Raw genomic sequence first — 17,213 nt, 5'->3', positions numbered from 1 at the left:
GCATAAACACCGCACACCATCTGTAGCTGGAGCTACTTTGGCTTCTGGTCTGATGGCCTTTTTTTTTTGTCTGTCCCACAGCGTGCAACCTACCACACATCTGAAGCACTTCATCTACACCACCTCTAGCTTCCCCGGCTGCTCTGACTTCCCTGTCCAGATTTTTGTACCATACAGTAGTACTGGTTGCATCACAGTTTTCTACACCTTACTTTTCAGCTTCTTTGTCATTCTTCTGCCATAAACTATGTGCCAGTTGGCTGTAGCACATATGATTCTAGCTTTGACCTCCTTATTCAGACTTCCCTCCTTCACAGCCATCCTCAAGATACTTGAAGCTGTTAACTTGTTCAACTATTTTCTGCTCTAACTCAGTTTTTTTCAGCTTCCACTGATTTCCCCTATTTCCTGCCTTTACAGCTGTCTTATCTGTACTCAGTTTCATCCCATGTGCCTTCATGGTTGCACTCCATTCTGCATCCAGCTGTTCCTGTTGACCTTTTGCTAATGTAGTCCATCACTAGTATTAACAGAGATGGCTTAAGGATGAACCTTGATGCACACCCAGCCCCACTGGGATCATTATCATCATCAGTCCCCTTTTTCCCATTTTTTCTACATGGGGTAGGGGTATCGTGTTAACTGTTACCAGCTCTATTGATTCAGTGCCACACCCCTGCCTTCTTCAACACCCATGCCTGACTGTCACAGATTTTCTTTCACACAATCCATCCACCTCTTTGCTGGAAGTCATCGCTACCTCTTACGTTCTTCTGTCTGTCCCAAATCTTCCTCACCGGAATCTATTCTCTTTGATCTTTTCTGCAACTGGAGCTACTTTGGCTTCTGCTCTTATGTCATCATTTCTTCATCTGTCGCACAGCATGCATCCTACCACCCTTCTCAGGCACTTAATTTCCATCACCTCTATATTCTCAGCTGTTCTGCCTTTACTGCCCAGGTTTCTGTACCATACAGTAGTACGGGTCACACTACTGTTTTGTAAACCTTACTTATCAGTTTCTTTGGCATTCTTCTGTCATAGACTAGACCTGACACTCTATGCCAATTGGCTGCAGCCCCTCTGATTCTAACTTTGACCTCTTCATTCAGACTTCCCTTCTGCTCAACCACCCCTCCCAGATACTTGAAGCTGTTTACCTGTTCCACCATCTTCTCTTCTATCTCTATTCTCAGCTTCTTCTGATTTCCCAATTTGCTATCATTACCACCATCTTATCTGTGCTTAGTTCATCCCATATGCTTTCAGTTTTGCATTCCATTTTCCTATCCTTTGCTGAAGTTCAAGTTCAGAGTCAACCTGTAATGCCACATCATCTGCATAAGCAACTTTGTTAATTTGTGCCTACTGACCTCTTTACTAATATAGTCCATCACCAGTATGAACAGCTGTGGGCTCAGAGCTGAACCCTGGTGCACACCCACTCCCACTGGGAACACCTCTGTGAGGCCGAACACTGTTTGTAGTTGAATCACTGGGTCCTTGTACATAGCTTGCACTAATTCTATCAATGTTTCTGGGACTTCAGACCACTGCAGTACTGCCCAGATCAGCTTTCATGGCACCTTGTCATATGCCTTCTCCAAGTCTAGGAATACCCAGTTAGACTCTCTCCTCATCTCTAGCTTCTTCTCAAGTATCTGTCTAACTGCAAACATTGGGTAAATTGTGCTGCATCCTGATCTGAATCTCAACTGCTCATCTCCCATCTTACATTCTATTTCTCTGCATATCCGTTTATCAATCATCATCTTCAGAACTTTTATGCAATGTGATAGGAGTTTGATGCCTCTGTACTGCCCACAGATGTGGATGTCCCCTTTGTTTTTGTACACTGGCATGAGTATGCTTGTTCTCCAGTCATCTGGGAAACATCTTTCTCTCCACACTGTTATTAGTACCTCAGGAGCTATTTCTCCCCTATCTCACCCTGCACCTTTATCATATCTACTGTGACCTCATCTGAGCCTGCTGCTTTCCCTGACTTCATTTTCCTTAGTGCTGTTCTTACTTCTTCTAGGGAAGGCTCCTCTTCTTCTCTCATCGAAGGTTGTTTCTGGGGCAGTACAGCTTCTGTGGGGTTTTCTTCATTCAGAAGCCGCTGAAAATACTCCTTCCATCTGCCTTTGATGTCCTCTGGACTGGTGAGCAGGTTGCTGCTGGCATCCCTTATGAAGGGTATCTGACTATCTTCTTTATTTTTCTGTCTTTGCCTTGCAACCTGATATAGTTTCTTTGTGCCACTTACTGAGTCACCTTCCAGAAGTTGATAGACTGCCTCCGATGCCCTATTCTTTGCTATTGCAATCTCTTTCTTAGCTTTTTTTGTTAGCCAGCCAGTAGTCCTTCCTAGCCTGGTCTGTCTTTTCTATCTCCCACTTCTTACTGCACTCCCCTCTGTGAAATGAAACACTGTTTGCACCTGGGTCATTGCATCCTTACACAGACCCTGCAGTAATTCTACCAATGTTTCTGGGACTTCAAACCATTGCAGAACTTTTAAATCAGCTTTCTTGGGACTTTATCATATGTTTCTCAAAGTCTATGAATGCTTTAGATGGCCTCTATGATGTCCTTCCTGAATCCATTTTGTGAGTTTGTCATATGTCCGTAGTTGTTTAGGTGTTTTGATGGCTGTTTTTTCTAACACTTATGTAATTGCACAAAATATGCATACCTCTCAAGTGTCCAGATTTTTGATGAATTTTTGTTTCCCATATATTTGGTCTGTTTCTCAGAAAATTTGTGGTTTTCTGTCAAATCACTGTCGACTGGAGACTCTATATAATGGCATGCATTTGAGCTTCACATTTCATATCTTTCAGAAAATGCATGCTAATACAATTCCTGTTATTCTAGCAACTTTCTAAATTTATACGAGCGATATTTAAGTTCTGTCCCTATTTTGGGTATTGTGCCCTATTTATTTCAGATTTGTCCAAATTTCTTGTTCTAAGAGATTAAGAAGTAAGACAATATGTATATGAGCTATAAATCTATATTGACAGATGGGGAGGGTTTTTTGAATGTGATCATGGGCGAATGCTTAATTTAGTTAGTAATCTTCAATCTAGTTAGTTGTAAATTCAATATGTGAAGAATGCTTTAGCTAGAGGTTTAGCAGATCACTTGCAAACAGGATGAGCTTCTGGGGTTAGGGATGTATTTCTTATCTAGTTTTCAAGGCATTTTCTGACATCCTTCATGCTTATTGTGGTGAAATAATGTCTGGTGCCAGTTGAGTTGGTGCTTGAGAGAATGGGGTGAAATTAATGGATGATGCAGCTGTCCTATGTGGTTATGACATGTGGATCATTAGATTGCTAATCACTTTGTTTCTTTAATCTGTCAGTTCTGAGTGGTTTATAGGGTTGTCAGCATTAATACTTGGAGTGGGGTGAGGTGGGGGGTGACAAGCTAGAAAATGTCTGATATTAATTTCCAAAACCACTTAGAGTTTCAGACTATGTTGAAAGATGGGTTCTTAGGTAAGTTGAATTGACTTCCTTAATTTCCAGTTTACATCTGTTCCTGAAGGCTTAGTGACTAGTGTTGTGGATTTGGCAGTTTGTACATTTCCTTATTTTTTAGGGTGGTTTGTTTATTTATTTATTTTTGATAACTAGAATGGATCACTGATCTCGGTAAACCACTTTCAGGTACAGCCCGGAACAGAATACAAAACAAAAAGAAAAACATAAATGAAGTGTTTATAGTAATGCACAAACAGAGATTCAAATATGAATACATAAACAAAAGTTAATAAGCAGTGATTTAAAGGTGCATCAGCATAGATAATGCATAAGGTTTGAATAGTATACAGTAAAATGAACTTACATACGCAGTTAAATCAATATTTATGTGTGTTTGTGTGTGTGTGTGTGTGTGTGTGTGTGTGTGTGTGTGTGTGTGTGTGTGTGTGTGTGTGTGTGTGTGTGTGTGTGTGTGTGTGTGTGTGTGTGTGTGTGTGTGTGTGTGTGTGTGTGTGTGTGATTTTGTATATGTTCATAGGTTCATAGGTAAGTACTAAGCTATCTGCCCAGGGCATCTATAAGCCTAACCAGAATGTGTTGGCTTTTGCCGCCCCCTTAGATTTGTTCCCTGTGCCACTGTACAGTTCAGTGTATTGTGTGCCATTCTGCACAAACTCAGAGCAGATCTGAGAGTTTCCACTTCGGTTCTTGACATAGCTGAAGAACGCTTTGTGATTATCTTTGGAGTCCTTAGCAATTTTTCTTTCGAAGCTAGTCTTGGATGATTTTATGAGGGATCGTAGTTTCTTGCTGATACTGATCAGGGATGTCTTTCCTTCTTGGGATTATACTCTTTTCTGTACTAGTTTCCTCCTTCTATTGTATAGCTTGTTTATGGCAGGAGTCCATCAGACTGGCTTCCTTTTCTTGGAGGAGTGAGTCTTGGTTTTGCTGCATTCTTGCAGGTGCTCATAGAGTGCCTTTGTAAGGGATTCAGCAGCTTGGACAGTGTTGTCCTTTAGCATGGGGGCTGTGAACCTTTCCACCTCGGTCTTAAGTAACGTGACATTTGCTTTTGAAAAGTTTTTAATGGTGGTTTCCTTGATTGGGGGTGGGGGCGGAATGTGGATATCCAGAGTGATTAGTCTATGGTCTGATCTAACCAGCGAGGGGTTGACCGGTGTGGAACACCGGTCGCCCATGTTGGTGATGACCAGGTCCAATATGTTGTCACCTCTGGTGGTGGTGTTGACCAGTTGATCTGGGGCATTTGAGTTTATAAATTCTAGGAAGCACTGGGCAAGGGAGTTAGTACTTGAGTAGTTCTCCCAGTTAATGTTTGGGTAATTGAAATCACCCAATATTACGGTGTTTGGTAGGACCTTCATATTTTCTAGTGTCCCCAGAAATGGGGAATGGGGGTCCTGGGTCATGGTGGGTGATCTGTAGCAAGCTACAATTTGAATTGCAGTTTTGCCCGTTGTTAGTTGCACATGGATGATCTCTGAGGCATCATGCTGTGCCACTGACCTGGAGGTGTGGGTATCCTTGATGAATATGAATACACCCCCGCCTTTTGTGATTCAGTTCGGGTTCTGTGGCCAAAACGTATGGTATGAGTTATAGCCTGGTAGTGCTGGCATGCTCTCTGCAGCCTTAAACCAGGTTTCTGTTGCTGCACAGATATCAATGTGCTCCATACAGGGGAGTGCCTCGAGTGCATGCATTTTAAGGTTTAGACTTCTGGCGTTGAGTAACATTACCCTCAGATTTGGTTACTTGTGCTATTTACTGTGGTGGGTTTGTCTTTTGAGCCTTGTCTAAAAAAGGCACTATGGGGGGGGGGGCGCAAAAGCCTTGGCCAGTATTCGAAAGCCTAAGGTTGACAGGTGCAAGCCATCTCTTGTGAAGCAACGTGGCTTGTTAAGCATCTCATCCCAGGTGGACAGATACTGGATCCCCTTTGAATGACACCAGAAAATTTGCCAATTGTTGAAATTGATAATTTTTTCTTTATACTGTGGCATCATTCTTGGTGATGGCAGGATGCTACTCAGGGTCAGGGTCATACCGGCCTGGGCTACATGATTAGAGAGCTCTTCCATGTCTCTTTTCATGTAGTCCAGGGAGGTACGTTTCAGGTCATTCACACCAAATTGGACAATGACAGAGTCATATTTATACGTGTTCTGGAGTGACCTGAGTGCTTGTGTTATGTGGCGGATCCTGGTGCCCGACAGGCAGCTAACTGTAGCCTTCTCCTTGTCCAGCCTAGTTAGTGGGACATCAGTGTGCCTGACTATAGTGCCGCCTATTACTAGTGTGTTGGGTATGCTATTTTGTCTTAAGGGCTGTGATTGTGTGGCACACTGATTATGTGAAGTATGTGTTTCATGGTTTGTGATGGGGTGTGGATGTTGCTTGGATGTCTGCTTTGGAGGTCTCTGTTGCTTTTGTAGATTTTTATTTAGAGCCTCTGAGTATGTTTTCTTGTATTTATGTGTGTTATTTGCCGGTGTTGGTTTAATAGGTCTTTGTGAGACTGGTGGTGTGTTGCAAGTATTTCCCTTCTCCTCTTGACTGTCAGTTTCAGTCTTGGGTTGTGAGAGCTTTGCCTCCAGTTTGGCTGTATAATTGCATCTCTCGCATATATTAGTGTTTGGTGCTAGGAGGAGAGGATTTTCTGTGTACATGAGGCAGTTGTAATATCGCCTCAAAATGCCCAGGTTCACCAGTTGGACTGGAGAGTAAACCTGGAACTGCCCTTTGGACATGCCTGAATAGGTAAAGTGAGCTGTTTTACTGATTGGCTTGTAGGGAAGAATACAGAGCTTTGTCCTTCTGGACAGTATGGGGGGGTCTAGTGCTAGGATTAATTAGTGCTTGCTATGAGTTTTGAGCAAGTGCTGGGCTGTGAAATGAATGGTTTGAGTCCTTAAGTTGAAAGTATGTCTAGTTCCAAGGGAAAATTGAAGAGTAGACTTCGTGGAGCCGGTAATAATTTAACCCTAGCTAACCGGCGCTGCCCGACGTGCAACACCGCGCAAATGCATTTTTTATCGCAGGAAAATGGAAGAGATAGAAATTAGCCTAAAATGTCCAATAAACTACTAACTTTTGGGCTGAAACCACTCCTCCAGGGACAGATAGGCTGCTCAAAGCTCCCCTCTCTCACAGGTGAACAGAGAAATTTCCTTCTGTCCAAGTAAGGTATGGGCAACACAGAAACTTGTAACACACCACAGCCCTGAATTCAGCAGTAACCTGAAACCTGGACTATACTAGTTCAGAAAGGTGGGAAACAAGTATATATATATATATATATATATATATATATATATATATATATATATATATATATATACATATATATATATATACATATATATATATATATATATATATATTGTTTTTTTTTTTTGTTTTTTGCTTTTTTCAGAAAACAAAGCGGATAAAATCAAAAAAACACTTTAAATGCACAGAAATGGCTATATCACTTTAGTATGTAGCCTACAACAGTTAAACAGATTTATATATATATATATATATATATATATATATATACATATATATATATATATATATATATATATATATATATATATATATATATATATATATATATATATAGATATTTATATATATATATACACACACACACACACACACACAAATATATATATATATATATATATATATATATATATATATATATATATATCTGTTTATATATATAGCAAACATGATATTAAATAGTAGATAGACTGTAGCTTGGAGATAGCTTGGTCAAAATATTAGCATGAAACAATTAGTTTAATAAGGTTAATTTCATCAAGGATTTAAGGTTTGTTGTAAGCCATGGGCAATGTTTACTCCTACCCTTTTTTAGATTAATAGGAAGTACTTATTTAATATTTGTTTGACTTCTGAGCTGAAAACTTGTAAGGCTACCCCAGGACTGTAGCTAAATAAAGTGGGAAGCAGTGACTGATACAGAATTCAGCATGAAGTACCTTTTCTTTATTTTCAGCAATACCCTTTCAGTAAAGTGCATGGCAAGTTGGGGCTCTACATTTGAGAGCTGGCTGAAGAGGGTGGTGATCACTTGGATTGTGTATTAGGCACTTTTCTGCTTTTTATCCTCTGAGGGGTGTAGGGTATTACTGTGGTGAGTAGTGAGTATCTACCTAAGTTGGTATTTGGTCTAATAGGGGCCTGTATAAAACTGATGTAAGATATATTTGTCTAGAAACCCTCTATTTGGGTATAATTGTCATATAAAATAGTCTATGCTTGAAATCACTTAGTATTATTAAATTGTGTTTACTGGATTTTTATAATATTTCACTTACTGTGGTTTGAAATGTTGTTATGTAGGAAGGTGGAGGAATGTAGGCTACAGATAGCATTTGTATGATAAAATTTCCTATATTTATATTGATAAGATTCTGATTTGAGTCTTGATCACTTTGTTGGGAACTGTTTGCCACAAGGGAGAGTTTTTTTGATTAGAGACTTGTTTGATCAATATACAGGTCCCCCTCCTACCTTTTCTTGTTGTGTTTATTATCTAAAAATACCAAAGTGTCTATTTAGGAAGGCCAAGCAGCAATCTGAGCTATTTAGCAAGGTTTTGGAGATTGCGGTTACCCATGCTTCAATGAAATCTATTTTTTTATTTGTACCTTGAGATTTAGGACCACATAGCTTACACATTTTTAGATGTTTTGCCTTAGAAATGGGTTGGTGGGTTATAAGACCATTCATAGAGTTTTGGTTTTTGGTGTTTGAAATGGCTATAAGAAGGCTAATGGATGTGCTGTATACCAGTGCAAAGAAGGATTTAGGTTACTTTCCCAGGATATACTTTGTTTTAAAAGACTGATGCATAGCAGCAGTTGTCATTTTTTACCCATTCTGGATATGTATTTGGGCTCATATTTCCAGGTGCTGTCTGTTTAGGGAGGGGGCAGATTTAGAAAGTGGGTATGTGGTTGCATGTGGAGATTTTTAATATGTGGTTGTAGTGTGACTGAGGTGTTATGGGAGTTTCTTGGATATTGCGAGAGCTTTTCTGATCTGTTATCAGGAGTGCAGTTATCAGAAAGAGACAGATTAAAACAGCAGTTTGCCCATGGTGGGTTATTGAGTAACGGATGTTTTTTCATCATAAGGGATCTTGTTTAACAAATAGTGGATTAGCCTACCTGAAAGTGTTGATTAATGGCCTGTACTATTATTGGCTAGGGAAGGGAGAGTAGCTTGTTAAGTATAAAGGAAATAGTACTGGGTAGAAGGAGATCCAAAAGGTGGAGCAGAACATGTCTGCCTAGCACAAAAGCAGCAGTCTCTCAAAAGAAAAAAAGAAACATTCAGTGAAAACAGCATTGCAGCAAGCTTGTCTTAACTGTCATTTCCTGCTCAGACCTTGGTGATATCGATATCATCCATGTAAATAAATTCTGCTCCAGCCTCTCTCCTTTGTGTTACGTATACATTTCCTAGTATAAAGTACCTAGTCCACATCATCCCAAGTAATTACCTTTGAACAGGTATGAAAAGTGCTAATACTAGTTCTATGGACTACCAGGAGGTTTTCTAGACAGCATAACCCATATCAGACCTCCTTAAACTAGTCAACATCAACATTTCCACTGAATATGTATCAGAGACCTGGAGAAGAGCTATACATTTTTCCTACACAAGGAAGGCTCCACCATGGACCTTGGGACCTATATACCTAATAATATAATTTGTATCCTTTAAAAAATATGAAATGTAGTGCCATGGATGTCATTAACAAGAGCATAGGAAACTTATGATCCCTAAACCCAAATCAATTTGGATTTGTAAAAGGTAAAATTTCCCTTCTGATCTTAGTTGATTTCATTTAAATAGACCATTAGAATAGGTTAACTTTCTGAACACAGCTAATTTCAATTTAGTTAAACGTGTTTCAGCCATCTACTACTCTGTCATCATCAACAAATTAATCAAACTCAGTAGAGTTCTCTATATTTTCCATCAAATTGCCAACTGTGCCATGGATATCATTAGAATTACTACATATTCTCTTCTAAGATACAATATTAAAGTGCAGTTATGTTACAAAGATCTACCCAAACTTAGCAAAAGAGTTATATCTCAGAGATCAGGGAAGTATCCATGTGACAACAGGCCTTGCTGTGTGTCACTATTAATATAGGTTGAATTTCAAACATGCAAGTATACATAAAATTCTGTATTAAGGCAATATGTTGGTTGCCATATGAAATGTACTGTTTATCTTGTAACTTGTGAAGAATATACATAATTTTACATTAATATACCCATTAGGCATCTGAAGGAGACCATCACTGACCTTTTATCAGATGTTAGGAGTGACATTACTTAGACTACTTTAGGTAATCATGTTACTGTCCATGGACAAAAACATCAGTTTGTATTTAGAGTTATAGAAGTAGTTTATAAAAGTTCTAGAGGTGGGGATTTGCAAGCCTTTTTTAAAGAAACTTGGGTATCTTTGGTTTACATTACTGAGGATGGATCCCTCACAACTTTGAGCCTGAAATTGATTCTTAAAAACATTAGAAAATCATTGAAATAATTCTAAATAAGGTTTTCATTACTGTTTTTATACTAATTTCTAAATTTGTTATTACAGTTTGCATTTTTGTATATACACAGGTTAGTTACAATGATGCTGCTATTTGAATGAAAGTCTTACAAATGGATTTTATGAACAGGCAAATGTCAGACATGCTTTTGTATTTTGGTTGAACTGAATCATGTTAATGATTTAGGATTGAGAAAGTACTGTGCATAAAACCTTTACTATCTGCATATTGTTATTTGTTTTTATCTGAATTAAAAGGTTCTTGACAATATTCATGTGCCTATAATTGTTTTTGGAACTGTATTGTGGATTCTGTGGCATGAATTTACTCATTTGGAATAAAGTTTATAATTTTACTTTCACTGTACTCTTCCCTTATCTGCCCATTAACTACCATAACACTCTTTTGCTATGAACATATTAAAACAAATATCTTAGCCGGAGAGACCTCAGAGGTTTCAGAGCAAAAAAAAAAAAGAAAAAAACAAAACATAAAAACAAACAAACAAGTCACTGGCTTTGGCTACCATGTCTCTTTTATGAATTTTTCCCAGACTCCTCCTTGGTTATCTATGTTTGGTGTTTTGAGCAATAAAAGACAACACTCTCCTAGAACTACTATGTCTTCATAGAACAAATGGTTCCTCAAACACACATTTAAAATACCAAAATCTGTATGAATAAATTAATAGGATACAGTGATGTGATATGTTTTAATCTCAGTTTATTTCCCACCAATAGAATAAAAAACACCTGCATATTAAGCAAATTATCACCTTAGCTACATTCAAGACTAGCATAAATAATTGGACAGATGTTCATAAATTCTCCCTGGAACTACCTTGTATAACCCTCCTTGATGCAGGAGGTAACTCTTGATGTCCTGGGCTCTGGATAGGCTGTTAATGGTCTGATGACTGACTGATTTGCCTATGAACATAAAGATTTGAACCTTTTTGCTGAAATTATAGACATCATTAAAGACATTACGACACTAAGAGGTGAAGAAATGGGGGCTACAGAGCCAGCTTGTGCCTCCAACACATTTAACCATACTGGGGGCATACCTCTCAACTATACAGATTTTCGCATAATGTCTAGATTTTTGCCTCATATTTTTGGTCTGTTCTTTATAAATTTTTTTTTTGGCAAATGACTGGCAAATCATTGCAGATGGAAGTAAGAAAATAATGACAGGCATTTGAGTTTCAGACTTCACACCCTTCAGAAAATTCATGCTAATGGAAAATCTGTTATTCTATCAACTTTCTAAGTTTATAACAGCAATATTTAAAAATTGTCCCTATTTTTGAGCCTTTGTCCCCCCGTTATTTATGGCTTGGTCCAGATGTTTTGTTCTAAGAGGTTGAGAGGTATGACTGGGGGGACAGGAGAGAGGAAGGAGTATTGCAAAGTGAATCTTTGGGAAATATAGCTGCTATAAACAGCAGGAAAATGGAATACCATGCTTTCTATATGGGTGATGATTAGTGAGCACTTGCGTATAAAGGCACTGTCATGGTCCTTTTTTCCAGGTGGTGTCCACCTCCAACTCTGTTATCACCATTAAAGTCAATGAAACACCACAGTGAGCAGCTTGGTGAAAGCTTTTACATTCTGATCAGTAGATTTTACAGAGACATAGATTAAGTTGTTCTACATTTTATGCAGTTCTGAATGTATAACCTGTAAACTGATCAGGTGGAAGGACATACTTTTCAGTAAAATGCTTTTTAGCCATGTATTGTTTGTTTACTCACTATTATTTGCAATGCTTGTGCTTTCAGCTACAGTCTTGTATTTTGATCCCACAGTATGGTGTTGACCTATACAGGACATGAGGAATATAAACATTGCCATACACTGACAGTATTGTGACAATCATTAGAACAATAATAAGATCTGTGTCAATCTGCCATCTGAAATATTTACACTAACAACATATTATCATTCCATTAAGTCAGTGAAAAATATATTTTCTCAAGCAGGGATGCTTTGCTTCTAGGCAGTTAAACAGAAATTTTCAGCACAAAGTGGTCTATACAAAAGATGAAATATATTATTTCCCTTCTCTATCAGATTATATTGGCATAAAAGATAATAATTATGAGAGAAAAGGCCCTTGAAAATTTTAGCCATTATACAGAATGTTACAATACTTTAACAGGCAAAATCAGTTGTCACTTTTTCATTTTGCACAAAATCTTTAAGCCACTGCAGGTTTCACCATCAATCCTGTAGTTATAAGTAACTTAATTAATAATTCAATTTTTCTTGGACAACAGGGACTGTTGAGTATCTCAGTACAAACAAACTAGTACAAACAGTGGGTGATATTTAAGGTCCATGGACCATGGTCTAGACTGGTTTCTGCTGACTCCATATCATAAAATATTAGTGATTTAATGTTTCAACATAAGGGCCTAGGTGGTGATACTTAGAGGTGAACGTAAAGAGGCTTACTGAAGAAAGCATAAGGAATGAGGCTTGGCACAGAATGTAGGATAAGAACCTTTGATCAGTTTCATCATTTGAAATGCTTTGGAGTTTTAAAGACAAAATTATCTAACTAGATTGAAATCCAGCTACTTGCATGCCTTCTGTGTCTACTAAAGTGATTGTTCTGCAAATAGGTGTAAAAGTATTTTTGAGTGATACCAAACTCCTCCCTGGTCTCCCAAAATGAGTATGAACTATCTTTTTCCAAAGCACTGTGTTCAAATAGACTTCTGAGCCCATGATTCAAAAATACCCAGTTCTGAGTTACCATAGGAATCTGAATATCTTCTGAGGTAAGCATCGGCAAGTTCAACAGATGATATAACTCATCCATTGCAAACCATCAATCTCCTTCTGCCCGTATTACTTTAGTATGTAAGCTTGCAGTCAAAATAGATGAATTCAGATCCTATGTCTTTTCTCCCAACCCCTCATCTGATATGCTGATTGTGCATGTCCAGTCCCTTTCTTAGCATTGAACAAAAATACATTAGCCAGAAATCCTCACTTGCAATTTCACAGGCCAAATACAAATCTGAATGGAGTAATCCCAACTCTCCCAACACTAGGGGGTCACTATGAAGTTCTCTTGGTAACTTTGTTTTCTGTGGCAACCAAACAAATTCATGTATTCTCCTCTGCTACATCTGAATAATATGCTTGGGAAAACAGAGGTTAGGGGCTCACCTCAGATATAATAATTTTTAGGAAGGGGAGCAACACATTTCTAGGATATGCTGTTTTTGGTAGTGACAGTCACCATTATAGCTAGTTGTTATCTGGTTGTATCATGGTAAGCTCACCCGAATCCCTTATATATAAGTGTACCAGCCTAACTTCTAAAGAAAGTATCATTCTCAAATGAACTTAAGTTTCTGTTCTATTTGATCTGAGGTGCTGTAATGAATGGGTAGAATCTCAGATTCATTTTCATTGAGTGAATATCCCAAGGTCTCCCCAAAGTCTCTAAGGACAGCCTAAAGTAGGTCTATTGATATATTTTTGGATTTGAAAGAAGGCAATAAGATCACCTGTTTATAGGTTTACCATATGATGCATAGTCTTCATTGTAACTCCTTGTGTATGTATAGTCTTTGTGACAGCTTGTAGCAATGGCTTCATGACCAAGGAAAAGAAAAACAGAAAGTAAGCACCCCTGCTTTATTGCCTTGCCAGTGTGCGGTAATAAAACATAAAAAGGCACGTGTGCATCAAGATTTACTCCTGTGGATGCCCTATGATACAGAAACGTAAGCAAGCTCAGTAAGGATTCTGGAAACTGGAACACACGCAGGGGAACGATGCTGTAATCACGTCTAAACCTGCTGAGTACCTTATCAGAATCCAGACTGATGATAAGGTGAGATTCCATCTTATTAATCATAAACTAAGGGTGGGAGGTTGGCATAATGTTTAAGGTGTTTACCTTACAAACACAAGGTGCAGGGTTTGATTCTCACTTGGAGTAATTGGCTAGGCTGAAAATGGCCCACAAGGGCAGTTAGCCTAGTACTAATCTATGAACCTATGTAATTAAGAATGTAGTCCTAATATACATTGTGAAATAAAAGCCATACCTCTTCTCTCGCAAATGTACACTGGTTAGGTTGCATTATTTTTTTCAGTATTTTTGCATTTATAACACCCATATCTCCATAAGGGTTTTGTAATCAATATTGCGGAGGCATATTGGCCAATATCCAATATAACATATAGATGTACATGACATAATTTGACCTAAGATCTTTGATACCATTCCTCCTGCTGACACCTTACAAAAGTTAAATGCTTTAAAATTCATCCCACATATTGTACAATGGATAGCAAACTGGCTGGAACACAGAAGCCTCACATTAAGAATTGCAGGTGTCTCATCACAAAATATGAACATGACCAGCAGTGTCAAAAATGGGCACAAGCTAAACGAGTGTGGTATAGTTCCTTTTGATAGATGACCCCATCTCTCTTCATACTTTTAAGACAATACACATCAAAAATGAAAAGATAGTCTGGGACCTAGGTACTTATGTTGGTAACTGCCTTCTCTTTTGACCGTCATGCAACAACGGTTGTCAGGAAATCCTTTTATTTAGCCCAGTTAACTGCCAAACAAATATTATCAAAATCGAAAAATGTAATCACTTCCTTATACCAAGTATTGTATAGACTAGTTATCAAGTACAATTACTCCTTTCTGTTGTAGCTCACTAAACATATCAAACAATTGTAAAGATCGAAAGGTTCCTAACTAAAAAGATCACAGACTTAAAGTCCCTCATCTATCAAGAGAAGTTGCAAGATATATCCCTTTATTCAGTATCTTATAGACTTTTGAAGGGAGATCTCTGTCTTGCTACCATTGCACTAGAGAACCAGTTGTCATGGACTTCCTGTTTTTTCCAAGTCCAATATCTCCACAAGTACTAAATTCTGGGACCTAAATCTTCACCAAAATACAGTAAACATGACAGAAGAAGTTTATAACCCAGTGCCCCCCATAAGTATCAATTAAACTTCCCTTTCATGTTAAGCAGTGCAATTCATCATCTTCCTTACACATAAACTAGATGACTGGATGGATATCCACAAACTTACTTGCAGAGTGACTGATATGCCTCGCCTGGGGAAAGGGGGTGCTGCCCGAGGGAGGATACTTGAGTGCAAGACCAGAATGGTCTTGAGGCTCAGTGGCTTTGGAATATCTATGACTCAGTGAATCTGTATGATGACATTTTAATCAATGGTTATTTGGTTGAAGAGTTATTGCATCAGCTGCATGCCACCTTAATGTCTGCAGCTTCTCAACTTCTCATGCTTCTACAGAAACGTCCAGTAGATCTTCTATCATATTCCCAATATCTTTGTGCACTTCCACTGAGAAACCATCTGTCCTTGTTGATTTCCTCTACTTTAAGGTATTTGTCACTAAATGATTTTCATTAAGGGACACTGGAAGACTCTCTTCTGGTATTCCCTTACAATCATCTAGACAGTACACTTAGCTAAAAAAAAACAGTGTATCTTATATTCATCTTCTGATATGGTGTGTGCAGTGACATTATTTATTCCCTGAAAGCATGCAAAGTAACAACCCTCCCATGTTACTTCTACCTACTAAAACTGGGCACTATTTTGTCCACAATATGCTTTGCTATTTTCTCCTGAATGTGCCATGCTCCTTTAGAGACAGGATCTGACAGCTCCAGCACAAATTTAGCAAATGTTCCTTTGGAGTAGGGACAGCATTTGCTGGTGTAGCATGATATACATCTGCCTTGTACAGGGTTATGGTGCCACAGATAAGAAGTGGGGCACTGAGCAGACCTGGGTTGCCATGGGGATTATCTGAAAAAGCCTGCAAGTGTCACATAAGATCCAAAGATTGTAAGCATCAGTGGCTCTAACCAATAAATTATACTAGTTCTAGTATATGTAACTGAGCTACATGTGAACAACAAATGGAACATCAGTCAATGCTTAAACTGAGTGCCCCTTTGAATGAGCCATAAATCCTATCCTTATCAACATCTTCACCATAGGAGATTACCTTGGTTTATTAAGGAAGTCTAGGTCATCTGAAACCAAAAAATAATTTGAATCATTCACTTCTTTCTCCCAGAAATTATATCTCCTACTCAAGAAAATGGAAAACGTCAACAATGAGCAAATAAACATAGGGTCAGAAACTGGGGACATGTAAGTGGGTCTATGGCAAGCAATACTTTGGTTAAGTAATCTTAGCTGTCACTAGCAATGTACCACATCTTGCTAAGAATTAACCAATTCTAGACTGAACGACTGGTGATTCAACATTGTTATTGCCTCCTCTTGTCTAACAATTGTGGTGAAGCAGCTGTTATAGTGTTTCCAATTTGCTGAACTATGTATACTTTAAGATAGGTGTTTATTTTAAATAGAGCTACAACAGATTTCTGTTTCTTCGAGTATTTAAGAATTTTGCTTCTCCTTATCAAAATTTTAACCCCATTAGTATTAACAGAAAAGTATAATCAGTCACAGCAAAAATATTGAGTACGGAATCCTTGACTTTGGCCCAGGTGACCCAAATTCATTTAATGACTGTGGTGCCTGATGGAGGTAACATGGAAATGGGGTGCCCATGCTGCAGGGAGTGGGTGGGGAAAACCTAGATGCATATGACACAGTCTCTTTGAGGAGGGACAGCAGTGCAAATGTGCAGTCTGTGGATGGGTGACAGACTGAACAAGTAACCTACTGGTGGGAGTCTTTAATACAGGTGTAGAAGTATGCACTCACATGATCAAGGTGTTGTGGGTTTCCATAGTGATAGGGATTAGATATCTCCCTGTCCAGGGGGACGTTAGGCTATTCTAAACACCCTCTTAACTGGGATGCTGGCAAGAGCATAAAGCACTGTCATGTCTGCCTGAATGTGGCTCCCTCTGGGCATATTTGGTCACAATCCTGGGTAAAAATGCCAGTTAGGGGAGTAAGTGGGCTGTGTTCACTTGGAGAAGGCTTGATGTTTGGCAGGCACGGGTCAGAAATGTATAGGACAAATATTGTATGCCATTAGTGCATAATGCAGAAATGTAATCCCAAAGTGTTTTCAGATGCAGTA

Source organism: Protopterus annectens, chromosome 8.part0 (genome assembly GCF_019279795.1).
Source record: "Protopterus annectens isolate FY-2018-M chromosome 8.part0, PAN1.0, whole genome shotgun sequence".
NCBI lineage: Eukaryota > Metazoa > Chordata > Ceratodontiformes > Protopteridae > Protopterus > Protopterus annectens.
Note: the sequence above shows the minus strand (reverse complement) of the source record.